Source organism: Dermacentor andersoni, chromosome 8, assembly GCF_023375885.2.
Source record: "Dermacentor andersoni chromosome 8, qqDerAnde1_hic_scaffold, whole genome shotgun sequence".
Taxonomy (NCBI): Eukaryota; Metazoa; Arthropoda; class Arachnida; order Ixodida; family Ixodidae; genus Dermacentor; species Dermacentor andersoni.
The window spans coordinates 116,744,397-116,772,026 of record NC_092821.1 but is presented as its reverse complement, the minus strand read 5'-3'; the positions used below and the strand labels follow the sequence as shown (position 1 = coordinate 116,772,026).

Below are 27,630 nucleotides of genomic sequence, written 5' to 3'. Positions count from 1 at the left end.
CCACTGGGAACGAATTCGGCCTATGCGTTGTCCCTTTGTTTTTGTTTTTCGTTCCCCTACTCGTCCCTGTTAGGGTACCTTGCCTCCTCGGTAGCATCGGAGCTTACTCACCGATATCGTGCGAGCTGCGACGAAGTGATCACGTACGAAACGCGGCACCGGGAACGCCGAGGCCTTGGAGGAAGAAGCAGACAGGGCCGCGCGCAGGCCCCGTACGGTCCGGCCGTCGAGTTGAATATGCCGCGAGCGAACCCAGGTATGTGTGTGTGTTATACGTTACACCGGACGCCGGCTCGCAACCAATCAATACCGCGAGCGCGCGCGGAAGCAATTATAGCTCCCCCTTGCAATTCGAGACTGCTCCCCTCGCCTTTCTTCTTTCCTCCTCACCCGCTCGCCCAGCCATTGTCTTGGGAGACTTCCGGCTTGGCACGTAACCGTTGTGTGGCTGAAGGCGCACCCGCGACTCTTCTTTAAAGAAGCCAACCGTCTCTAGGCTGCTTACTGGCCACAGCTGCGCGCTACGTTTTTTCCCGCGCAAAACAAGCGTCAGCCAATCGGCCAACCGCTCAGGTTCTGACGTCAACGACGGTTTTTGAGCGACAAGCGAAGGTTGCGGAATGTGCGTGTACGCGCATGGCTGGTGGTGGTAGCTACGCGCTGCTACCGCTGGTTGCCGCCGCAGTGGGCAACGCGCGCTCGCATAGAATCGGTTTCACTCGCCCTTTCTAAAAACGGACGACCTCCCTGGCATATGAATGAACGGTCGCGGACTGCGAAGCGACCAAGCAAGGTCGCTTATACGCAAGGCGTTTCTTAATGCGCGGCGTGGGTCAGTCGTTCGAAGGGACGCTAACGGCCGGGGTTGCGAGTTTCACCGGTGAACTTTGAATGGCTTGAATGGAACAATGTGTGCAGCGGCAGCTTCCGTTTGGTATTCCGGTCCGGCCGCAGGACTGGCGAGAGCGTGCGATTTGAATAAATGAGGAACCCCATTACTGTCGCTTGCTGGCAATCGGGCTCCCGCGTCCGAGCCGCCGAAGAAGATCGTGCCAAATGCTGCAGACACAGCTTTCGATAGACGTCTGCGCAAGCGAATTTCGGAGCTCACGCTGCGTAAATGAAGCAGTTCCTCTTTTCGTTCCTGCGTTAAGTGTTGGAGTAACCGAGCGAACTTGCACAGCGAAGGATGAAAGAGCGAACGCGGAGCGCAGCGGGGATGAAAGATAGCGAAGAGAGCGCGAGGAGGAGAGGAGGGTGTGGCGAAAGCGTGAGAAGAAAAGCGTAGTGCCGCGCAAGACTGCGGTTCCGCGGTGGCGACCGCTACGAGATGGCGCCAGAGTGGCGCGCCGTCGTCTGTTCACCGATGCCATGCGGCGAGCGCGTCCACCGATACCATATGTGGAAACAAAGCGCTGCATGAGCGGACGTCCGTCTGCAGTGGGCTGATGTGAATCGCGGCCACGCGTTGCCTCTCGCGATCTCCCGATTAGCGAGGCAGTCGCGCCACACTCGGCTCCGTTTGCAATGTGCCGCACGAGACGGATTGTCCGCGCCAACCTGGTTGCTCACAGCGTTCCCTTCCTAGTATAAACTGTGTATCTATATAATCACAATGCAAAATATTGACGGGCGTACTTCTTTCACGTATAGAGCTACGCTCAAATTTGGCATTAGGGAGTATTGTCCTCATCGGTGAATTTTTTTCAGCGAAGCTGTATACCTCTACCGTCCAAGGAAATTTTCGTGTCGTTATTGGCGTGGTAAGCAAAAAAAAAACTCCCCATACGTGGGCCGATACCGAAGATAGTGCAATGCCGGGCCGACCCGCGCCGGAGGTGCAGCTCGCCATTAAGGAGCCCACGTAACACAGCTTCGCTGGTCATCCTTCTTCACAGAGTGGAAGGTCACTGAGTTTTCATTTTTTTTTTTCGCTCTTCATCGCTCCTCGCGCTACAATGAAGCTTCATTCGAGTCTGTTGTGATTAGTCATTGTCCGGGACATAAGCGACTCGTCAGTTTTTTTTTCTGTCTGCACCTTCAGCGTCCCAAAAGCAGACGGCGGGCTTGAGACGGGCAGCGCCACCACTTTCAAGTGACATTGACGCTTTTCGTCAATGCAAGTATAGAAACAGTTAACAAAGGAGCCGCCCCTTTCACACCTCGCGCTCTCGACAAAAAAGGTGCGTCCACGTTCGACGGGCCCGGCGCGAGCGGCCACTTAAAACGCCACCGAGTAATTAGGTAGTCGCGAGCGTCGTACTTGAGAAAGGTTCCCTCTTCTGGATGGGTCGCCGACCCGGTTGACACGGGGTCGCGAGGATAACATGAACATTGTTGGAACGCAGGTGCGTCGTCCGCGCGCCTCTTGCCCTCCTGGTGCTGCTGTCGCGTGCATGAACTGCGTTTGCATTGACCTTTCAAAAGCAGGTCGGGGTTGCCTTTTCTGGCTGAAAGCCGGTCGTCCGGTCCACGTATACGCCAACATATCGGACCGAGCTAGCGTCGAGGCGGGGACGGTCGACCGGCTTGCAAAATGGCCGGCTTGTCCCTGTATGCGACTCCTCGAAGGTCGACGTTAAGCGCGATCAGGTCGTGCTGGGTCAGCTCGACTACTGACTCGATCCGCTCGCGTCGAGTACATCCAAACGAAGCTATATATTAGTCGGTCGTCGAAAGCGGCGAAAAAAGAAAAACAATAAAAGCGGTGAACCCAAAACAACTTCACCGTTCTCATCGGATAAAACTACGGATAGCAGAAACCATGAAGACCTTGCGAGAAAAAAAAGGGAGGTTGGGGCGTACACCAGGGAAGAAATTGGTGGGACCGGATCAGTTACAGGCATTGATACAAGGTAGGTAGAGCAGTTTTGAGGGAAACGAAAAAGATTATGGAGATGCATACAAAAATGCTGGAATGAATAACAAGTACAGTATACCTGATTAACCGAGGCAGGCTACCGCCCCGCTTCGAAGGGGATGCCAATAAATCGTCATCATCAGCTTGGTCGTCTTCCTCGAAAGGGAAGGGGGCGAGGTCATTGCGCAGGGAGTGGCAACTCTGTCCAGAGGGTCGCGTCTACTCTTTCTCCATCGCCCTCGCCGCCGAGACCGGACGCTGAACTTGCACAGCGGGCAATCACAACAGTCTAGGTGTTGTTGGGAAGCACCTGCCCTCGGAACGATTGCAGCGAAACCTTTTTTCCTTTCTTCTTGACCGAGTTGGCCGTCCGGAGGTTTGCTGTTTCTTCGAAAGGCGATTTCAGCTTTGCAGTTTCGCCGACGACACAGCATTAGTTCTCTTGAGTGCTTTACCATACTAAGAAATAGAACAGGTTTGCTTCAGCCTGAAATGGATCGCCCCTTGACGGACACCATGAGGCGCGCAAGTTCGTCCTGAACTAGAGGAGCGCTTTTTCGAAGTACTCCAGATATTGGGTGCGCACGTTCGTTTTATTTGCTTTTCTGTCGCTTTCTTTTCTTTTCTTTTTTTCTAGCACGATGCGGGCGAGCAAGACAGTATTTGCGCCCTGGTATAATCGGCAAACACAACGCCTCTAGGACCTCGCGCTACACGCTTTAAATGCTCTAATACCCGTGGTATATTCAAATGCCGTTGTGCGGTGCTTCAATGTCAACTACCGTTCACCTGAACGGCAGTTGAAAGTGTCCAAGCTCTTTGAGGTCGAAGGAGGTACACGTGACCGCCCCCTTCCCTCAACCCCCCAACCTGGTATCAGCTGTGTGTCCCCTTCAGCCGGTTCCCCTCCCCCTCCTCCATTCTACCGTCTTGAGCCAGCTTGAGCACGGCCGTTTGCTTTCCTTCGCTTCACGCCGTGCTAGCGCTCGGTCCCCAACGAGTTTCAAATGGAAATCAGCTGTATGACTCATGAACCGGTGCCAAGGGGGACTCCACCACCGCCACCCCAACACTAGACAACAAAGTGTGTGTGAGGAGGGGGGTAGAGGTGGGGGGCAGGGGGTCTAGGCGGCAGGTTCACAAGGGGGCCACCAAGCACGTGTTTCCGACAGGAAGACCAAAAAGAGAAAGGGTGCACAATCAGCTGGGGGAACGAATAGCTCCAGTGCACGTGACAGCTGAAAGCCTCGGTACAGCCTGGGCCAGGAAAGATTGACACGGAGGCTTTAGAAAAAGATGTGCGAAGGGAGGTGTATCTAGTTAAGAGGTCGTCCGAGTAAAAAGAAAACATGAAACGAGAGGAACCTTTCCGTTGGGCCCTCGACGGGCATGGGAAAGATCCTGCCCCTACATCTGCAGGGGCTCCCAGCAGCAGTTTGACCTTGATGGGCTGCGGGCCCGCACGGCTCAGCGGTCGGTAGACAGTGATTCGTCTCGCGTTCTGGGATACTAAAGGCGATAACGCCCGCAACATTTCGAATTACCCGGTTCGCAGCGTCTCTTCCGACGGTCTGCTTGTCGCGGATTGGTGCGGTGGCATTACTGCTCTAGTCAAGCTGACTTCCCGCGTCGATACTCCGAACACTAGCGATACGACATTGGTTACGTCCTTTCTCTCTCTCTCTCTCTCTCCCTCGTAGAACCCAGCATGCTCCGAGGTGTTTTCTCTAAACGTGCCCATTGCATTTTTCAAGTGGCAGAAGTGACAAAAACAAAAGCACTGGGGAAGACATAAGTGAAATCGCGGTGAGCGAGATTGTAAGTAGACATCGTTGCTGCCTCGAGGAGGGGCCCCCGAATCATTTCTATGCGATTAGCTTATTTGCGTAGGACTTAGGCAATAATTCATGCAGAAGGCTGCTACCGGCAGGCTTCGAACTTAACCGTCGCAGTAAATAATCATAATAATAGAGTGCATCAACGGGGTGTGACACTGCAGGCGATCCATCCATCATCGAAAATGTACCCGAAAATCCAAACTTCCTTGCATGCATCTTGCGTTCTCTTGTACTCTCTTTTCGCACGCCTGGCCGATAGCGCAATCCCGCCCGTCTTCCTGCGACCACCGAAAACGAGAAAAAACTCGTTTTCAACACACGTGCAGAGGTCGCACGGTCAAGCGGGCTCACACAAAGCGCATCCCGTAGACAGAAGAAACGATACGCTCTAGCTTAACACTGATTCAACAGCAAACATCGTTCTGTATCTCCCTTATCAAGCTACAGATGGCATTCAATAAATAAAGACAGATGTTTTGCACTCACTCAGAAAGAAAGCCTGCCTCGACTGGGAACGTGACCGGCTGGCAGACGACCGGCTAGTCGAAGGCGTCCCAGACGACCAGAGCAGACGACGCGCGAAGCCGAACGAAACACAACAAAGGGGGTGCGGACGCACAACTGTGAAGCACGGAGAAGGGAGCAGACGACGACGCGCTACCGAAAACAGCAGAGTGGCGGAACGCGCGCCTCACACCGTCGCACGCGCGCAGCAGAAGTGCTTTTCTCACTTAAGCCTCCTCTCCGCTTTTTCGACATAGTGCGGTGTTGGGACTGGGGAGGGAGGGCGTCCAGTGTCAGCGTGGAAAACACGACGCAGAACGAGCACAAAAGCCGTGGAAACCGAAAGTCCTGACAACAGGCGCACGGCCGCATACACCTCCGAGTCGACTGGTGACCGAAAGTGAGGAGCTTGAGCGGGAGAGGGGACAGGTATGGACCGCGGGAGATGTTCAAATGAATTCCATCCTCTTTCTCAATCTCTCTTTCCTCCTCCTTCGCGAGATATTCTCTGGGCGACCAGTTCTCAAAAAAACTTCGAAGGCGAGCGGTTGCGAAGCGGTAGGGTGGCTACGACTATCAAAGTAAAAAATCAGAAGAGCTGCACTTATGCGAAACAAGCACGAGGAAAAAGAAACAAAGAAAAAAGGGGGTAGATGGGGCGGCGAAGAAACCCCGTGACCCAAATCTTGCGGAGCGCAGACATCCGCTTTGAGAGAAGCGATTATGCCACGGCGGGCGCTTACAGCCAAGCATGCCTGGCTGCTTGCTAGCTCGGCCAGCTATATCCAGGGGGGCCTCGTTTAAGGGGGCGGCCGAACGGGCGTGTGATGTTCCTCTCGCGCCTAGCGATGCACGGCCGAGACGTTAGTGTGCGAAGTGAAAAAAAAAAAAGATGAAAAAAACTAGTGCCGCCTTTTATGGGCGACGCGCTGTGCTCTCATCGATGACGGGAAAGAAGGAATGAAAGAAGCCCGGAGTGAATGGCCTGTCGTTTTGCTTCTTTAATAAAGCAGAGGCAAGCTTCGGTGGCGGGATAGAAACACACAAAAGACAAGCTACGTTGCCGCCCCCTATCGGGTTCTAGTTAGACGAGAGATCTCGCTGCGCGTGGTGCTCGGTGGCTGCGATAAAGGAACGCCACCAAGCCCGCGCATGTGTGCGTCGTATTTCCGAGAAGCCGTGGATCGTTTTAATTGAGGTTTCCTCGCAAAGTTGGGGGTGAACGGGCGGCCGGCCGAACGGGACAACTGTTGCTACCGCCGCCTTGCGGTTAGGGCCGCACGGGACGAAGAGCGGCAACTACCGAGCGGGACGACGTTGCACCACTTCCTCGGTTAAACGATCTCTGCCTGCGGGGCGGATCGGAAGTGGCTGGGCCACGCCACCAGCAGAAGGCACGTGTGCGCGATCTGGGTTGAAGCAGACGACGATTCTTATTAACGCAGAAAACAGTCGTCCTCGGGTTTGTGTGTGGAGGGGAGGGGGGGGGGGGGGGGTTATCTAACACATTTCCTGTCAGGATAGTACCGGAAGTGACGTCATCGACAGCAGTTTGAGATTCGCTATTTCTCTATGGAGTCGCCGTGAGCTTGTAACATGATGCACACTTGAGCTATCTGGAAGTGCCATGAAAAGTCAAGCGAAAATTTTCTGCGTACAACTTATAACTACATGCTGAACATGCTTATAACATGCTGAATCGCATGTTATTTTAGTTTAAAAAATTTTTTTTCCATATTTTTGACGGCTTTACCAGACTTGTGAGCTTCAGACGCCACTGATTGTTCTTGACGTGGAAGACTTCTGCTTTCCAGAAGGCTTCCCATCACTGCTTTTAGGAACAAGCAGGCGGCCATCTTTGTGCAACTTTTTTGCTTTTCTCCGAGACATCTTGGGCCGTATTCTGTAGCGGTTCCTTTGGGAACCGGTTCCTTTGGGCTGTTGCCATTGGTCGGCGTTTCGTTGTCGTCATCCCTGGTGGGCGGGACGACAAATTTTGATGACGTCACACAGGTTGCCAATCTTCTGGAAAGGAACCGGTTCCCTGCTAGGAGAGGAACCGCGGAGAAGTGGTTCTCTCGAGGGTCGCGCGCGGGGGCGAGCATGATGTCGAGGGTTGCTAGGGCAACCGTGGCTGCCGGCTAATCTCGCGCCAGCTGACGAGCCGGCACCTAGACGAGACGAGACAGAGACGGCAATGGCGGCTCCTTTGGTTGTGTTGCTGGCGAGTGCCGAAAGACAACGACGCGACGAGAGGCAACGACACGACGCGTTCGGCATGGCCGAAGAAGAGTTTCGAACGCATTTTAGGCTCTCCAAAGACATAGTGTGACGTCTTTGCGATGAGCTGGAAGGACATCTCGGACCTCAAAGATTTCGTGGTGTCGACACTACGATGAAAGTGCTGTGCGCGCTGCGGTTTTTTGCCACCGGGAGCTTTCAACAGTGCGTCGGGAATGAAGAAGCGATTGCACTGTCGCAGCCTTCGGTCAGCCGGATCATTACAGCTGTCGCCAAGGCCATTACGGTTGTGGGCAAAGAAAAAGGATGGGCTAGATTCCCATCCACGGCGCAACAGAAAGCCGCCGTCAAGGAAGGCTTTCTTAGCCGTGGAAAAATTCCATGAGTTCTAGGATGTGTGGACGGGAGTCTGATAGCCATCGTTCGCCCTAAGAAGCTCGGCCCCGGCGAAACGGAATCGTACTGGAGCCGTAAAGGGTATTACGCCCTCAACTGCATGGTCGTGAGTATTGTTCATTGACAAATATTTTCGATATGTGATTGCGCGAGTGCACGTTGTAAACAACTTCGTTTCGTTATTTTCCTATTCGAGAAAGTAGCGTTTGTGTTGTATGTGTAATGACAACTTTGATCTTGGCAATAGAACCCGGCCGCACTTTTTCAGTGCTCTCTAATCACAGTTGAATAGCCTTTTCGATGCTACAATGTAAACACATTACGCGCGACTTAAACCGGAATAGACGCCGTAGCAGTGAAGGGAGTCTTCGTCTGCGAGCGATCCTAACAGAAGACGAGCCCTTGTGATTCTTATTCGACGTAAAACTAAAGCATTGTGGCCAACAGACTGTAAACGTGAAAAGGAGCATCCCATCAATGAAAATGGTGTGAGGGAGAATGAGAATGTGTGGACACCCATTTGCTCTAGCTGTTGCTACGGCACATGCTGCCACTTCCGCGTTCTTTCGCTTGTAATAGGCACTTTGTCTGGAAAAACAAGAAAAAAACACAGGTGGCACTCTCTAGCAGAATCTTGTACAATATGGACGGAAGAAACCAAAGGAATTATTTTGCACATTGTGTTGTGACCGCACGCCATACATGAGCACATGTACACATGCCAACATTGCATTTGTAGGTTAAGATGACATTGTTATCATGCTGATGATTAGTTCAACTGCCTACTGCGTATGTTGATATCTCCTTTTCTGTAATTGTGTTGGCTGACTGAACAGTAACTGATTGGCAAGTAGTGTTGTAAGCAAAAGTTTGTGCCAGATATTTGTTGCAGTGGCATTGACACCTTCTCTTTGCTTTCCCTTACGAGGTGTGTGATGCAAAGCTGAATATCCTGGCAATTGACCCACGGTTTCCGGGATCGTGCCACGATTATTTCGTTTGGAGGCATTCTGCATTTCGCCGCCGCCTCACTCGTGGCCTGTTACTTCATGGAGAAGTCTTGCTTGGTAAGTGCACCTAAAGTAGCAGTGCTTCTTCCACATGTAAAACATACACAGTCAAATAGTTTTGCATCCTAGCAAGCTTTAAGAAAGCGTGATTTGCTAGAAATGTGTTGTGAATGCAGCAGTACCTAATGAACCTACAGCGACTATCGAGAGAAACATGTCTCTCTTAGAAGGCAGATATTTTTACCAGCATGTATACAACAGCTGACATGTTATTCTGTTTATTTACTTATTAATTTCAATACACTGAATGCCACGTGGAGCGTTACAGGCAGGGGTGTAATTCTACAGAACACGTCGAAATGGCAGTTTTCAAGTATGATGGAAAAGGGTTGGTGACAATGGACTCGGGTAGCTGGTTCCTGGTCACTGTCCTTGGAACGAAGGAATAAGCGTGTGCGTGAAACTTTCGGCATCGACGTTAGTGATCGGTGTAGTATATATTGTAGAATAGTGCAAGTTGCGCTATTTTTCTTTGTGTCACAATGTCTGCAATTTTTTTTGTTGCAGCGACATGTGGTGCTGGAGTGATTAGAAAGGATCAAACGGGTAGCTTGAGTTCGGGTACCTTCACGAGAAGAGGTACGAAAGGTAGAGTAAGGATCCCAGATACTGGCAGCATATTCGAGAGTAGACCTTAGAAGTGTTTTATAAAATAACACTTCTGAAGAGAGAAGAGCTAATTAGTTTTAGTGGAGGATGTACATTTAGGGAGAAGCAAATGGGATGAGCGGAGCAGAAAACTACGAGTATGAAATAAATATTACATGTCCAACTTAACCCGAGAATGAGATTTGCAGCCGAGACAACAGGTGAAATTGGGCTTTTCTTTAAAATGAGTCGAACTTTCTTTACAACTTTCTGGGAAGGTCAATGTTCGATAGATATTGCAACAATAAATCCAAGACCCGCTGCTGTTGTAAAAGGGCCCTGGCGTAGACTGTGTTCTTGCATTGTGCCTTAATGTATCCACGTTGGTTCACTGACGTGCAACACTTTACAGGGGACTCTGGGTACCCGCTAGAGCCATGGATCATGACTCCTGTGCCTGGTCACCCAAATCGCCTCACGGCAGAGGGGCGCTATAATGAGGCACACGCATCAATGCGAAATGCCGTTGAGCGGTGCATAGGAGTCGTCAGGAGCCGCTTCCGATGCCTGCAGAGGTATCGGGTGCTCCACTACTCGCCTCAGAAAGCAGCCACCATTGTTGCAGCTTGTGCAGCGCTGCATAACCTCTGCCTTGCAGCAGGCGTGCCTCTGCCAGACGACCCAGGTGACGACGGTGCACATGACGACAGCGCACAGGAGCCAGCCCAGGCACAAGTGCCGCTTCAAGTACAGGTGCCACCGCAGGCGCACCCTGTACAGCCTTCTTGAGCTTTGTTTCAAAGAGGCCGTGCGGTGCGTGAATCCATAGTTGGTGTGTTTCGGCTGCCCAGAAATTTTCGCATTGCCTACCTGCAAAGTTGGCGCTGGCAAATGAGGCGGAGACATGTGCTGGTGTAACATGTTTTATTTTTATTTTCATGAAAGTAAATAGGCTGTGCACTTCAACATAACACATTGCGTGTGCTCACATGTGGCTAATCATAGTATGCTGCATACTGCAGTAGTGAAAAGCACATGATTTGTCTATGTTGAGCATGACAGATACACATGCAGTGACAAATAACCATGTGCCATTATGTTACTCCTTTGCTTTGTTCACTGTGCTTTTGAATATTGTCTCGCCAGGGAATTTTCTTTAAATAAAGGTTATTTCCAAGGTGAATGGCAACCAATCTTGCATTGTTGAATATTGCTTTGCAATGCCTATTTTACTGTGCAGTATGCATTGTTCCAAAGCTGAAGATGTCTGTTCATGTGTGACACGCAAGAGCAGCATGAGTTACACAGCAACTGAAATGTCGTCAGCAATCTGTATAGCACATATTGAAACGTATAGCAACAAACGAGACATGTCAAGCACTTATTGGAGCAGGATTTCTTTAAATAGCAGACACTCATGCTTACTACTGCTTTGTTTAAACTCAAGAGTTGCTTCAACATTGCATTTCTTGCACACATGATTTCACATAATGCTCGTAATTGCTGCTTAACAAGGTGCAACAATATAAACAATTCTTTATTTATTAATTTTATTCATTGGGTACCTGCTTCGCCATTCAGGCATTACAACAGGGAGGGTACAACTCATATAAATGAACACTCAGAATTACACTCATAAAGCATGGAAGAAATCATCATTTGAACAAATACAGACAGTGTCAGGTGGTAGAGTATTCCAGTCTCTTATAGTACGAACATAGAAAGAGTAGCGGAAAGCGTCGCTTTTAACCCTCTATTGCATGGCGTCCCATATTTGGCACATACCGGTTACCATTCTTTTTCGCGTGTGTGAGATTCCCAGTTGAGAATGTGATACCGTCAGAGTAAATCTCGTAGTTATGCGCACTTATTATGGGCAAGTGCTGCATCTCTTGAGTGATACGCAAAACAGAGGTGAAGTAGATTTTGGGATGCGACGTGAAACTCGGAGGGGGCAAACACGAGCAATTGTTTTTTTTTTTCTCTGAAAAGTTCGACCGCAGAAACGTAGAAAAATTTTGGCATATTCTTTGGCCTCGCCAATTCAAGGCAGTTACTAGTTTTCTCAATTTTGCCTGCAACTACAGCAGAGAAACCGAAATCGGTGTGTGCCATATTTGGCACAATATGAACTTGAAATACAAAATATGGTAACGTGCTGCCATCTGTTCAATAGCCCGAAGCTGCAGGTCACTCTATCACAAGATGTAATTTTGACGATCGGTACGGTGAGGGCGAATTGTCTACCAAACAGCCGCCTGAAAAGTGAAAAGGAACTGAAATGTAAAGGAAGTGGTGCTTCAGAGGCACTCACAAGCGCGATAGATGATGTAGAGTTATCGTGTGGGCGTTGATACGACTACCGCGCCGTGACATTTCTGTCGAGCTTTGTTGGGAGAGATCCAGTCCAAAAGACTCAGCGCTGGTTTACCTCCGCCAAGGTGTTTCGCGAAATTGATTGCCCCAGCGTAGTAAAGGTCCATAACAGGCACATGGGTGGTGTCGACCTGCTGGACTCTCTGTTTGGACTTTACTGCATACATATCAGATGTCGAAGAAATGGCACTTTCGAATTTTTACGCCTATGCTAGACTTATCGGTACTAACAGCATGGGTATTGTACAGGAGGGTGCAGGAGCAGCTTAGGAGGAGACAAGTACTACCGCTGGCTCAATTAAAAGCAGAAATTGCAGAATGCCTTACCTCGCATAACAAGTGCCTACCCAACTAGCGACCAGGAAGGACTTCTAGTCAGGACATCGAATTCCATGTTCAAGTCAAAAAAGCACAGGGACCAGCGGCCGCAATGCCACCCAAAGACGACCGATCTGACCAAGTCACCCACTGGCCAGAATTTGACGAGAAGAAACAAAGATGTAAGCGGCCACCTTGCACAAACAAGTCGTTGGTAAGATAGAGGAAGTGAAACATTCATCTGTGCCTGAACGCAGCAAACAACTGTTTCATTTCATTCCCCACATCACATTAAAAGGCCACCGTCCGTGAAGCTTTGTTTTCCGCCCAAGGCAGCAAGAGCGCTCAGCCATCTTCATGGTGTGCCATATTTGGCACAAAGCTTTACCTTTATTATTACAGTCATGTTTGTTCATTCAATCAATAATGAAAGCTGAAAAAATTACTTTCATAATTCATGCAATAGAGGGTCAAAAGGAATCTCACATATCTTTAATTTGTGATCTCGCCTTTTAGAAACATATGTGGGCGGCTGAAAATACAATTACCTGGCTATCCCCGTATTAGAGTGGTATATGTTATGAAGAAATTTTAATCTGAGATTTCAGCGACGGTGTTCAAGAAGATGCCAATTTAATGCTTTCTTGCTTTCTGTCATGCTAAGCATCCTGTCATAATTGCCAAGGACAAACCGAACTGCCTTGTTCTGCACTTTTTCTAGTTTATCTACAAGTTCTGTAGCATATGGATCCCAGCAAACACACGCATACTCCAGTGTACTGCGCACATGTGTGAAATACAGTTGCTCCCTAAGTTTCTGTGGCAAGCTACTAAAGTTACGTTTCAAAAAATCTAATGCTCCGACAGCCTTGTTCCTAACATGAGTAACGTGTCTGTTCCACCTTAGATCAGCAGAAAAAAATACATCTAAGCATTTATATTCTGACACTTGTTCAAGAGTAGCATTATTTATAGTGTTACGATTGCTGTCGTATGAGCTCTTCCCGGTAAAGTTGACGTGGACACTCTTTTTCTCATTCAGTGACATTTTCCATTTTTCACACCATATGGCAATCAAATCCAAATCGTGTTGTAGTGCTTGTTGGTCAGATTCGCTGTTGATGACCCTATATACTATACAGTCATCTGCAAACATTGTAAATATTTATTTATTTATTTACATGTACCTTACAGGCCTTCGAGAAGGTATAGTGTAAATGGGGAAATACGGTAACATATTAGTATGGAATCGGGAAAGAAATAAACATCAGCATAATGAAAGGAGTACGCGCAGAACATGGAAAATTATTACATTAGCAAATACAATATGTAGAGCAATAACAATAAATGGTAAACAACAACATAATAGCATAATAACATTGTAAACGTTTTTGCATGTTATACAGTAGTAAGTATTGTAAAGAAATTGGGACCACTGAAATTCTTTAACTTGTAGAAGAAATGCAAGAAAATTACAAAAGACATGACGTGTTTATACGGTTGAAACGGCATATTGATCGTTTAGCAGATTGCGAAATGCAGTGTTTATATTGGCATGCAATGGTATCTGGTAGTGCGTTCCATAAACGGACCGCACGGGGCAAAGTTGAAAAATTAAAAGCGTGTGTGTTGCCATAAATCGCGACAGCGCGTCGACTTGGCGTTGACCTATTGAAACCCATGCGCTGATGTTCACCTCTTCGTCGGGCTCGAAGAACGGCGGGCAGACTGCGATGGCGCTCGCCCTTCCAACTAGGGAGAGGACGCGCCCTCGCGGTCCGGGCAGGCTGCCTCCTCCGGTTCCTCTGTGATTAACACGTTTGTTAGAATATGGTGCGCAAAAGCTCCGTCAACGAGTGTGCTTACCTGCTTTCGGCGTGCAAGGCGGCTGCATCACGGCGGGCGTTATACACATCTTTCTTCCACACGCCGCGCCATTGGGCTGCAGTTTTCGCTGCCGGGCCCTCAGCATTCAGCAAGGCAGTCACTGGCTGCCAGAGCTCCTCCTTGCGCGCCGCCGTCAGCTGTTGACCCAGCACACACGACGCCTTCGCAAGGTAGAGGTGCTCTTCAACAAATGACACGAGTATCTCGCGCGGCCTCGCTCAAACATGAGGACCCAGTTTCGGATTCGGCGCGCAAACTGGCAAGTCCAAAACGTAAACAAAGCGAGGCAACTTGTTTGCATAACGTATGGCACACCACCTAGCGACTAAATAAGAAAACAACACAAATAAAATTACAACTCCCAGTAGCGGTCTGCGCCGCAAGCTCACATTTATTACTGAAAATATATTTGCAAGTGTTCTATACAAACCAATGTTTTTTTATCAAACCAGTAACATCCTTCAATTGCTATACCGTCCCCTAAGTACAAACAAAAATGATGACGTGATCTTCCGGCAGACCGCCGCTCGTTGATTGGTTCCCCTCACGCCGCCCCGTTCCACTCTTTCTCCGAGTGACGTAATCCAGACGTAACAGCCAAAGGGAACCGGTTCCCAAAGGAACCGCTACAGAATACGGCCCCTTGTCGCTCTTTCGGCATCGAGCAGACGAAACCGTTTGCGATGCTTTACGCTCTCTTGAAGCCTCCCCGTTTTCCTTGACTTGGATGACGCCGTGCCTGCTGCTATGTGACAGCTTAGAGCTATTTCACGGCGTGTCTCGTCAAGCGCGAACTCTTACGCGCAAGTACTGAATTTAGTGGCAACATAAAGCAACTCTTGCAACAGTCAACTGACGGACGAGTCAAAAGTTACTGCGAACTATGTGTGTATATGTGAAGTAAGGGCGAGGAGGCCGCCTTTCACGCCGTTGTGCGTTTGCGTCAAATGCAACAGCCACGCAGAGCAGCTCTACGTGTATTTTGGCTTCTCGTGCGAGGCCAAGGAGACGTCTGCTGTTGGAGTAATACTTGCAAAGGCCGCTGCAGTATCCGACGTTGAAGTATTAATGGTAGCACTTTTGTCGCAGACATTGTGTAAGAGATGTGCATCGATCAGAGTTTTGTAACCACACCGTAGTAATCCGTCATGAATCTTTATAACGCTTAACCAAATTTAGCAGACGTCGCCAAATAGCACTCCCAAGAAATGCAGCATGCTTGTCGTCTGCATTTGAACCGTAAGTCGCTAAAAATCGGCATATCCCACGCATATGTGTGAATCAGCGATAATCGAAGCTTTATTCGACGTTCTCAAAAAAAAAGGGGGGGGGGGATTATGTTGATTCCTTTTAACCGGGCGCATACCCACGAAGGAGATTGGCCACACAAATGAAAAATTAAAAGAGTATGCAGAAACAACAGAATTTGGAAATGCCATCACTTCTATGTGGTTCAACGCTTGTCGCTTAATGCCGCTTTGGACCCTGTTTATTTACTTCACTTTTTTCTCCACACTCGGTTGCTTCTGACCCGCTGTGGTTGCTCAGTGGCTATGGTGTTGGGCTGCTGAGCACGAGTTCGCGGTATCGAATCCCAGCCACGGCGGCCGCATTTCGATGGGGGCGAAATGCGAAAACACCCGTGGTACTTAGGTTTAGGTGCACGTTAAAGAACCCCAGGTGGTCGGAATTTCCAGAGTCCTCCACTGCGGCGTGCCTCATAATCAGAAAGTGAGTTTGGCACGTAAAACCCCATAATTTTTTTTTTCGGTTGCTTCTGTTGCCAAACTGCTTCACTTCTTGTCTCTTGTTTGCCTGTCTATTCGGGAACGTGACCGGTGGAACATACGTATCTTGCGGGATTGGCCAAGAATATGGGCACACTTGGCAAGTCAACAGCCAACGCCCGTATAGTAGAGGGAAGACACTAAGAAGGCTTCGCTTTAGCAGCATGCCAGGGGCTATGCAGCAGACTTGTCGTCTGCACCCGAACCGGGAGGAAATGTCGCAGACGTCGCTGAATACAGGCTTTCCTATCGAAACATACTTGTCGTCTGCAACTGAACTTTGCGAGGATAGCAGACAGCTTCGTGGGAGGCCTCGCGTTCTTTCTTTGTCCTGCAAAACTTTATTTTTCTTTCCCGAGAGTACATCGCCGGTTTTGCCACGCTACACTGAAGACGAATAAATGAGCGCAGCGCAGATTAACGCGCACGTCGAACCGGAAATGCGAATCCAATTTCCTCTCTTTGCAACGGTCCGATCTCGAATCTTTTGTCTTGTGCGGGGCATCCCGCCCTGTTCTTGCAAGGTAAGCGGTAGTCGCGCGTGGAAGCGAGGACGGCTCCATTGTGTCCTGTTCTGTCGGCCGTGACCTTTCTTTCCTTGCCGCAAAAAAAAAAAAAAGGAAGAAAGAAACAGAAAAACGCGTCTATGCGTCACTGGACGGATATGCAGGCTGTTCTCACGCAGCCACCGGCGTTCCACTACCGCCGCACGACCGTGAAACAGAAGGAATGCGACGCTTTCTCGTATTACACACCCTGTCTTTGTCGGTAGCCATGTTCGCACCCAGCTTCTCACCTGCTGCCTACTCTGAAAGCCCGCCACTGCTGTTCAGCGGCAGTCGCTGCTTGCAACATTAGAAGAAGCTTTGTTTCCTTAGGCGCGGTGACGAAATAGTTAATCTCTGTCTCTCATTTTATTATCTTTTTCCAAAGAAAGCGCAGATTACGCGTCAAACGCACAGAATGAACCTCAACACCGCCTGTGACTTTCTACAGTAACAAGAATCGCCAGCGACGCTTGTTTGCTTGAGAGAGGAGCCAACGCTGAAGGGCATACAGTCCCGGTAAATATGAACTAGAAGACCCGGCGGCTAGAGTTTTGTACATTTCCGCGTTTGGGCACAAGGTCGCGCATTTAAAGTCAGCATCTCTCTCGTCCACACATACAGCATATCTGCGTATATATACATAGTATATATTTCAATGTGTGTGTGTGTATCTGTGCTCTAATTTCAGTTAATGAAATATGCCATAGACAAACTTCACTCAACGGCTAACATTGGAGGCTTGGATAGTAAAGTGAATTTCATATCTTCTATAGGAATCGGCCACTAAACCTCGGCACACCTTGTTACTGTTCAACATAAAGCAACTTGCGAAACGCGAAACAAACGTCTAAGAGGGAATTGCAACTTCTACTAAAATAAGACGCAAGCGCTTACGTAGCGCAGTTAGGATAGACATTAATGCGATTCCGCTGGTTCCGCTCCTATCTCAGCCTACGGATTGTTTGCTCCGCTTTCGAGTACGTCATATGACCAAAACGGATTGGCGCGGTAATAAGTGTTTGTTCGGACCAAACACTAATTGCCCGTCATCCCGATTCTCGTGACCTATTCTTGCTACGCTGCACAAATAGCTCCAACTGATGGACGTAGTCTTTACGCCGTGTGCGGCTAATTCATCCCGTGCCGGATGGGACCCATCTCCGCTGACGTAATTGGTGTGTGTGTATCCACCATAACCCGTAGCAAGGTTGTACGAATCAAGGAACGGATACGGAGAAGACGCATGCCCTGTGTGGTCGGCGAAAGACGTAGCGAAAACGAGTTTTTTCGCTTGTGTGTGTTTTCTTTTTCCTTCACTTCTGCTCTCCGTGTTTGCAGACGACGTCCGTCTTCTCATATGCGCACCTCTAACGTTTATTTTTCTGTCGTCGGCTTTTTTTGTTTGCAGGTGACGGTACTGACATGGGTCCGAGCGCTGGCAACTTAAGGGGGAAAAAATACAAAGAGTGAGAACTGCCTTGCTCGTATGACCACTTGCTCTTCTTCACGGTGCGTTGCTAAGATTCAAGATTGCCTCTGCTTAAGCGCGTTTTCCCAAACGGATTTACCTGGTCTGGTCCCGACGGCCAGTAGACATATTCGTGCCGGACCTGCTCGGCGTAGCATGACGTCAGACAAGCGCGTCTGTTCGGGGCGCAAGGGACGACGCCGTTCGCTCCCCCAAAAATAGCAGCACCAACACGGGCCGCAAGATATTGCGTGCCGTCTGCTGGTACTGTAGCGCCGTCCGCTATCGTGTCGTCTGCGACCACGCAACCAGATGGAGACCGACGGACGGGTTTTCGTCTGCCACGCCACGCACGGCCCCATTCGGCGGTGGGTGTCGTCTGCTATCGGCTCTGCACATCTGCCGAGGTGCGTTCCTCACGCATAGAGAATGTTTCTTTCTCTTCTTTTTTTTGTTTTTGTGCTTGTTGCCGTTGCTCTCTTTTTATAGCACTCTTATCTCTACCTATTTCCGAAATGTAGGAGATTCCGCGGCGCTTTAATTAAATACCGCGCGGGTCACGGAGACGCTTTTAGAACTCCCGTCACGTGTGCGGTTCTTTTGATACTACCTGCGGGAATGAAAAATGTCTACCAGACCCGCACGGTCGTGTAATTGAGCCCTGCATCGTATCGTTGCACCACTGAAAAACAGGCGGTCGTGGTTGTATTACTGGGTTTCATTGATCGAGGCCTCCGCGCCGGTATCCCTCGGTCCTCAAGTCACGAATTTCAAAGTTATTTTTCTCGTATTTTCGCCGTCTTGGCGTAGAAAATGTCTCAGGAAATTGCTCGATTGTGTCCCTAATGCCTTAAAAATGCGATGTAGTCTTTCTTTATGGATAAACATTGTGCTAGACCCCAGAAAATGTCGTGAGAATACATTACGTCACGGCACGATGGTGCGGAAACGTCACCACGACGCCAAATGTCGTTATAGCGTCTTTTTCTGGCTTGCTTAGCCTCCTATCACAGCAGCAGTGTTTATTTTGTTACTGCAGAAGCGTAGCTTACTAATGCAGCTTATCTTTGTATTTCTCTTTACTACATCCGTAAGTAAACGAGATCAAGTGATATTACGTTGCAACTGGCCTTTAAAGGCCGACCGCAACGAAATTTCGGACTGCCCATGAAGGCCTGTCGTTTAAAACAGTGCTAATATAGAGCAGCGTCCGCGCTGAAGTTTGCGCTTTAAACAAAGAAAGATCGTAAAAGCAGGCGTTTTATAGACCGCTTTTTCGTAGGCGCCGCCATATTGGGACCGCAGTGGCGCCGCCTATGAGCAGCGCCATACTGACTTGGGTGAAAGCGGTGTTTTGCATGACAGGTATACGCTCGGCGGTAGGTTCTGGCGTTTGTTTTCGCGGTCGTGCGGTCTGTTTCGTATGACGTGCGTCTTCTACGTGGTAAACGGTTCTGTGAGACGTGCTCAAGTGGTTGAAGGCGTCGTGGCCGGAATTTCTGCTGGCGTTGAGGTGGACGGAACACGCAGCGCGAAGTGTGCGCGCATATTTGAGCCTACAATCAGCTTCGGAGATCAGTTGTGTATTTCTGAATGTTCCAATCACTAATATGACCTTATTGCAGTATTATCCTCTATTTCTAAGCTGCGGTTTAGGAGCCATGAAACATATGCGACGATCGTAACAGCATGTGTACCGTTCTGCTACGATAGGAGCTGCGCTGTTATACATTGACAAGCGTTCAAACTGTTCGCTGCAGGTTACATTGCGTGACTACTTGGTTGGGTGGATGAGGTTTCCACCCATGAATAAAATAGTTTTGGCTAGTAATAGCAGCATACCTTACAGTCTGAATTAAGCTTGTCCATCAAATCGACCGTTTACGAACTTCGCGAGCATCCTAAGCAGTAGTATAGTGCTGGATTACAGATATCTTTGTTAGCATTTAGCGGTTATATATTTATAAACGTTGTGCGGCGTTAGCCCGTTTTCTTTTGCTTTTTTAGAGAAAGAGGATAATAACCGAATTTTTTTTTTCGGTTGTATTCGTTCAGTTCTCTACGACGCACTCACACGTATTACGAAAATTTTGCGCTCAAAAATTGCCATCGCATTCTTTTTATGCGAACCCTCTCATATATTATGGCTGTATACAGGCAAAAAAGGCAATGCCGAAGCACACAGCTTATATATATGTATCGTGCTGGCTCACCAACCGCAGTGATCGCTGTGTTGAGCAGCGCCATGGGCCTCATGCAGCAATGCTAGCGTAGGCATATGGTAATTTCAAGCATACTAGACTTGAAATGCGTGAGAACGATGCCAGTGTATCACAAATATTTGATAGCGCCTGCCGCTCAGATATTTCGTGGTTGCCTTAGGTTGGCCGTGCACGAGCATGCGCTCTTATGTTTTATGTTTTACTGCCTACACCAATCAATCAGACAGTGAGCTGATTTACCATTTAATGTTGGTAATACAGAGACGCCGGTTTTCTTTGTTGAATTAAAATCGATATAAGCAAAATAGTAAATAACACATACACGCACCGCGACTGATAATGCGCGTACACCGCGGCTAATTATGCGCGTCACATTTTTGCGCCCCTAAGACATATTTCTGCCTACAGTAGTTACCGATGCACCGAAAGGCTTCCCTGGCGACCTTATATGAACGAACATGGCGTAAATTTCACAAAGTAAGATTTAAAACATCTCGAAATCGTTCCGCAGCACGCGGCAGCAATACTTTCAAGCAGCGCCGCGCCGGATCGCCCAAGCCAGAGAGGAGGAAAGGCTCTCCGTGCGCCCATCCTCCTCGCCCGATGAAAAGGTCTATACGCTGAAACTGCAAAAAAAAAAGTGGTTTCGTTACCGCTCGTTAAAAACCAGCTGGTGGCTGAGCATGGCCTCCGAGACCAGGCAGCGCCCGCGGCGTGCTGAATATTGCGGAGGTCAAGGTCTAGCATTTGTGCCACATCTGCTAACCAGCACGCCGCATCGTGGTATATATATATGCCGCTTTAATAGTATATATTACTCATTTGTTTTCTCAAATTTAGCCAAAGTGAAAAGTTTGGTACAGTTGGCCTTTAATAAGCCCGTTCGACTTACCATTTGCTTTACCGTAAGGGTGTACGACAGCGACATACAGCAACTCTGGTAGCGACATATTGTGACGCAGGGTTTAACCACAAAGCAAACGCGCCAATAACCCACCGTATTCTACTCGAGTGGTGTAAAGCGTTGGTAGCGACATAATTATTAACGTGCAATCCATTTACGATTTTCCTTCGACGGAGACTGCTTACGCGACACAGCATTTCTTTTTTTTTTTTTCAAACAGACGTTTCAAACACAGCTATACTGCTGCCCTTCACTGCTCCGGTAAGCCGGTAAACCGCAATTGCGAACAAGCTAAAATTATCTAATGTTATAACTACCGCGAGAGAAACCATACGCAGACCGAGCAGCGAGGTCTGCGAATTCGTCGTAACAAGAGTTTCATCGTTTCCGGTATTCCGGTATATGCAGTGGCGTTTGCGTAATACCGGGTTTACCGGACGCCGGTAGCGATGTCTTGTGACGCTTCGTCGAACCACAATGCCGCATGGACGCGTTTTCGTGTTCCGTGAATGTCCGTGCCCCTCCCCCCGCCCCCCAAAAAATACGCACTTAAAAGGGCAACGCGTTCGCGATTACGCCGCTGCCGAAAATTTATGCCAGCAGTGAAGTAGAGTACGCTTGGTTACTGCAATAGCTCCACGTTTGTCTAGTAAAGCTCTACACCGCCAGGTGGCACCACCAACCCGGCCGCTCACATTTGCGACTCCGGCAATCCGCAAACCGTAAAAGAAGTTTGACGGCAAACTGAAAGCTCTCTGTCTAGTCTGTGGAAAGATACCGCGGCCTCGGTGGCTTTACGAGTACTCGAAGAACCGAGACGGCACAGCATAAGGCCGTCAAGACTCTTCCTCGATCCTCGGGGGGAAAACCCAGGAAGTGGCAGCCGGCGTTGTGGGAATACCACGCTCGTCTTGTTTTTTTTCGAGCGTCAGGAGCTTGTCCGGGTGCACACACACCCTTGAACACGAGAGCGTGCATTATGATTGCATGCATACAGCGAGCAGTAGCAACAAGCAAGTCGCCGGCGCACCTTGTCTTGGAGCGGTGACAACGCATTCTTTGGGCCGTTTACGCGGCATGAAAATTAGTTTTCATTATCGAGCACTCTTTCCCGAATGATTACGCGGCGGCTCGTAAAACCTCGTGCTGTCCAATACATATCGGGAGTAAAGTGGCCACTTGGGTTAATCGGCACGACTAAAACAACGTTTTGCTTGGTCTCAAGGACATTCAGTAACCGAACCTGCGAGAGACCAACAGAAAGCACTTTTTTTGCTTAGATTGCACAATGTTGTACAGCCTTAAAAGCGCTTACGTATAGCGTTTCGAGTCAAAATGAAATCAACATTTAACCTGCCTAAACCGAAAAATAAAGGTGACCGATGTGACGCGCTAGGGAAGCACGCGTGATTTAGGCGATTAACAAATCACCTTGTCGTTTGCGTTTCATCTTTGCTGCCCGCCTTCTTTTTTTTCTTCATTCGTTCATTTTCATTCTGCAACTCGTATGTTACCTCACTTGCAGTGAAGATTCTTATAGTTGAAAGTCAAGAGCTCGTCCTTGTCTGTGCTTCGGCTTACATTTCGAATCGCGAGGAGAGCCAGTTTAACTTGCCCAGTATTTCGATGTTAACTAAGTTGCAAGGAGCCAACTCCAGTTCATTGAACCCTGCACGTCCGGGCAGGCAAGAACGAGAGGAAAGTATCCACCGCACCAAACAGAGCTCCTCAAGCGCAGGCCATACTATGTATACAGTGTACGACTGCCGTTCGGACAAAGGGAGCGGCAGGCCGGCCCTTTCACACGAGCATCGCGCTCGCATACCAGGCCCATATATGGCAGGTCACTGAGAGAAAGAAGAGGGAAAGAAAGACACAAAGGATAAAGCGCTAATGGTGCGTGCGAACCAGGAGACGCGTTCGCGTCTGAATTGCAGAGAAAACGCCGGAGTCTTGTACGCGCGGTAGGCCACATACTGCCGGTATGAATGCGCGCGCGCGCGCGCACGCACACACACACACACACACACACACACACACACACACACACACACACACACACACACACACACACACACACACACACACACACACACACACACACACACACACACACACACACACACACACGCAGGCAGGCACACGGCCACTCCTACTGGGTTTTCCTTTTTAAGAAAGCGATGTTGTACGTGGATGTGTGATGCGCAGAGTCGTGCGCGAGATGTACGATGGAGAGAGGGGGAAAAAAGCAGAGAGATTCGTTCGTCGACGCCATTGCCTTTGTGTGCTGCTCTTTAGCGCAGCAGTTTTCTTACAGTTGGTGCCGTCGCAAGCGAAGCTGTAGGCGGCGTGTAAGCACTGCCGATGCATGTTGAAGCTGCAACTCCGTAGGCGACGAGGCGTCACTGGTTTAAACGGAAGCGAAAGACAAACCGTGTGCGGAAACTGCGCTGTCCCCTCAGCCGTAGGCCTACGCCGCCTACACCAGGCTACACCGCGTTGAAGCCTCCGCTGCGCCGAGACAACCGAAGTGCTCACTATCGGCGCTGTTTTGTGTCGTGATGCAGTACTTGCGTACTTCGCTTCACCCCTTCCTAGATGGCGGCGCCATCCCTGTCCAGCGAGAGGCATATTTTACGCGTTCGCGCCGACGTCACATCCATTGCAGGAAGCTAATGGTTAACCCCAACAGAAAACACTTTCGTGTTAAAAATGAATAGACAGAAAGGGATAATCTACAAAATAATGCAGTACATAACGGAAGAGCGTCGCTGTTGGAAGCGTTGGTGATTTTGGTGCGGGCGTTCCTGACGTGCTGGCGTCTCTTAAGGCTCAACCAGACGTACGCGTTCCAATGCGCCCGCACGCGCCGCACCACGCCTGGGCGCGTACGGCGTCAGGCGCGGAGGCTGTTTCGCGTGTCGGCGCGCGGCGGCGTGGAGACCTATAACCGCTAGAATTTTTGCGCCCGCGCCGGAAGCTGCCGCTCGCGTCAGTAGCATGACACACCTCACATGACCACGGCAAGCCAACGTCACTTCCGGAACGACTCTTCGCGCGACGTTCAGACAAGCCCGGGTCACCCTAGCGTTGTTGCGGGGTTTGCGGAGCTTGCGGGAAACATGGCGGCGGTCCCGGCTGCCCGCTTCGAATTGAATTTGGCGTTGCTTTTGTAAAATGCACTTCGTTCGTAGCAAATGTCTGTGTAAACGGCTTTCGCTTAGTCTCAGGCCGCTTCGACGACAGAGTATCATGGATAACCTCGTGGTGTTTTCGATATCGCTTCTCGTTTCGAACGAGTCGAAGCCTAACGAAAGAAACATTCGAGATGTCAGCGCCACCTGTCGCTAATGGCGCGAAATAGCCGCAACAACGACAAATGGCCTCTGAGATTCGAAGATATCGCCGGTCAACTAAAATTGTAGAAAACGTGCGCTGCTTAGCGTACGATTATAGCGTATAGCGTACGCTATAGTTGCTGACGCTAAACTAAAACTGTCTAATATGTAACACATTGCTTAACGTGGCCGTTAAGCGAAGGCTAGACTGCCTTGAACATGGCAAGCTAGCAACACTGCGCCGCCGCGACGAGACGCGCGGCAACTCGTGCATCGTTTGGGTGCGCGCCCTCTTCCTCCGTCGGGCGCGGCGCGACGTCGAGTCAGCTCGGCGTGTGCGGACGCATTGGAACGCGTACGTCTGGTTGAGCCTTTATGGCGTGCAGAAAGGCGAGCTTGTGCAATGCTTCGCAGGATTACTTGCCCCGTTATTTTTATTATTTTTTTTAATCTTTGGAGGGGGGAAATATAACTTCGTACTGCCCAGGACGCGAAGGCCCGATAGAAAGTCGTAGACCATGAAATTACCGTAAAATCGCGCTCACAGCATGCCATTCTCTCCGATCGTATTGGCACGTCAGACGAGCTTTCCCGGCTGTATTTGGGTACCATCGTTTCCTTCTTTAAGAGTAGTTATTGGCATCACGTGATAAAGAAAATCGTAATAATAACAAGAGTGTTATTTGGTCACCTATTAGCCAGAACGGGCACTATCGCCAGTGCCCTGTACAAATCGGGTAGCGCCACTGGTGCGTGAAGACAGCCGCCCACAGCGTAGGCGGATGCTTAGCCACTGAGCCATCGAAGCCGCATATTCTTGCAAGAAGGCGAGATACCTGAGGAGTGAGCAGGTTGCAGCGACGAATGTATGCCTCACTGTTAGGCGCTGCTTATATAGAAGGCGTGCAGCAGGCGCGAGGTGGAATCAGCTTGATCAAGACAGGGGTAATTGGAGATCGTAGGAAGAGGCCTTCGTCCTGCAGTAGACATAAAGAATAGGCTGCTGCTGCTGCTGATGATGATATAGAAGACTGCGCGGTTTCTTACATGATAGTATATATGCGATGCCACAAAAAAAAAAAAGTGGAGGAAAAGTGAGATTGTGAAGATTGAGTAACGAGGCCAGATCCTGAAGCCTGACTTCCCGTAACACGCTACTTGCCTTCGAAAAAAAAAAGCGGAATGACTCTGAGCAATGGCTCCGAGGAATTTGCGACCCTATAGCTCGCGATTCCTGGTTTCCGCATAGCCCGAGCGTATGCGTCCGTGTGCTGGGAAGTTCACGCCGCGCTTCATTTTTTGCCATTGTGTGGGCGTTCGCGTTAGGCCTACCAGATTGCTATACCACAAAGCGTCGTCAGCGGCGTGTGCACACACCCCCCATTTGCGCTGATGCACGGCACGAACCAACACCGTCCTTCCCTCCTTTTTTTTTTTTTTTTTTCTTCCCGCGCGGTGGATTGCCAAAGGAGGCGCGGCCCGCACACACACCTTTCGCGAAATGCATGCTATAAAAGAAAGGCCTGCCGCACCGCCTATATACGTCGTTAACAATGGAAAGGCATTAGGCCTAGGCGCTGGTATACGGAAGCCCCGAGGGGGATGCTAATAGGGCACCTTCCAGCGTCTCCACCACATAAGCTGCGGCTGGCTTTTTTTTTTTTTTTTTCCCCAGATACGCGGTCAGTGTGTCCGACTCGCGATGGGCGTTGTCCGGCGCCGTGTTTCGGCCTCGGGAAGTTTGCGCGTGATAACGTATTCCATTAAACGAATGAACACGAGAAACAAGAGCAGGAGGACATTGGCATACTAAGAAGCCGAGTGGTTAGGGTAAAGTGCGAGGGGGCTGAGTAAGCGCTGTACCTTTGTTGTGCGGACGATGTTCACATGCGGCCGCGCTGTGTCATTTGTGATGCAGACGACGATGGTATTGCAAGTAGCAGATGATTCACTTCTGCAGTGGGCTCGGCGCGTGGTTCGCCATACATCTCCCGTATAAGGTTACATCGCAGTTCGTGCTCTCGTTTCGTGGAACGGCAATTCTCACAGTGACTCGTCAAGAGCGACTTCCATAGATATCAGACTTTAGACAACTTTCTGACGCATCAGTTTTGTGTGTGTGTGTGTGTGTGTGTGTGTGTGTGTGTGTGTGTGTGTGTGTGTGTGTGTGTGTGTGTGTGTGTGTGTGTGTGCGCGCGCGCGCGCGCACGCACGCGCTTCCAACTTTGACATCTCTGTGCCAACAGGCGATCGCGTTGCAGCTGTGTCGCTTGAACCCGGCGCGTTGATTTACTTGCCTTTTGTTTGTGACACTTCGTAAGGCAGGTATATAATGTCAGAACCTCGGTCTTTGGGTTGCATGCTGGATTTTATCCACTGAAAGTAAAGTAGGTTGGCTGTCCGTGGGGAAGTGAAAGCATTATGAGCCTCTTTCGGTTTTGTGGGTCAAAGCATTTTTGCAGCGTTTTCGGTTGTTTTCATCGTGTTCGGGCCAAGGATTGCGGACGAACAAAGCCCGAAATGAAAATAAAAGAACTCGCGCCGAGAAACGCGAAGAAGGCCACGTAGACGCAGACGAGCAAGATGTCCGCAATCGCATTCTCAAGTTCGCACGCTTTGGAGTCTTGCAACGAGCTCATTGCGAGCTGCCATCAACGGCCTACGCCGTGGGAAAGTCTGGCAGACGATCTCATTTGCGGTCACGCAGCAGGCGACTCTTGCGGGTGCATTGCTGCTTACGCATCGTCTGCGCTGTCGTCAGAAGACGTCGTCTGCGTTGACTACCGTTCTCCCAACCTATTTTATCTGCTTTAACAGTCGTCTGGGTCGGGGACTTGGTTCGCACTCGATCTATCCTCTGGTCAAGATATGGTGCGCACACTTTAGCTATCGTCAGTTCGACCCGTGCGGTGACTGTCCCAGTTTACTAATCACCCGAGTGCGTCGCCCTGTTTCTTGGTTGTTGTAGATCGCTCGCGAATTTATTGTCTTCTCCCAAAGGAAAGCCAGCTCAGTGTGGCGCTGGCGAGGAGCTTTGTTTGGACATAACCATGAAAGCAAGAGATCGTCTGTTCTGCTTCACCCACGCAGCCCACTTCAACTGAGCGTCACTATAGCCGTCATGCTATCATCTCTTCGGGATATCTGTCGTTTCTCCGACGCGTCGTAAATTTGGGAGCCATAGTATTAGTCTTCTGAAATGCGTCGTCAGCCCGATAGCCAACCTGTCGTCTGCTCCGAAAACCAAATGCATTTCAACTTGTCTGCTCCGAACTGCTCCTGCCC

At 49.7% G+C, this 27,630-nt stretch overlaps 1 protein-coding gene and 2 long non-coding RNA genes across 6 annotated transcripts in view; 2 read left to right on the top strand and 1 right to left on the bottom strand.

Annotated features, from left to right (window-relative positions):
* Positions 1-27,630, top strand: part of LOC129384333 (uncharacterized) — a 95,852-nt gene that overhangs the window by 15,143 nt on the left and 53,079 nt on the right. The window contains exon 3 of one of the 3 annotated variants that reach the window (XR_011896107.1): positions 17,822-18,288. The exons of 1 other annotated variant lie outside the window; for it this stretch is intronic. This is a non-coding gene — a long non-coding RNA (uncharacterized lncRNA). Of the gene's footprint in view, positions 1-17,821; positions 18,942-27,630 lie in introns of those variants that run through there. One more of the 3 variants, XR_008612068.1, reaches the window with a different exon arrangement.
* Positions 1-27,630, bottom strand: part of LOC126529181 (uncharacterized) — an 81,516-nt gene that overhangs the window by 20,158 nt on the left and 33,728 nt on the right. The window contains exon 1 of one of the 2 annotated variants that reach the window (XM_055069665.2): positions 5,185-6,558. The exons of the other annotated variant lie outside the window; for it this stretch is intronic. The gene's annotated coding sequence lies outside the window, so the exon portion shown is untranslated. Of the gene's footprint in view, positions 1-5,184; positions 6,559-27,630 lie in introns of those variants that run through there. 2 annotated transcript variants of the gene reach the window in all.
* Positions 7,749-10,680, top strand: LOC126529192 (uncharacterized). Its single transcript, XR_011896106.1, has 3 exons — positions 7,749-7,945; positions 8,768-8,906; positions 9,910-10,680. It is a non-coding gene; the product is annotated as an uncharacterized lncRNA (long non-coding RNA).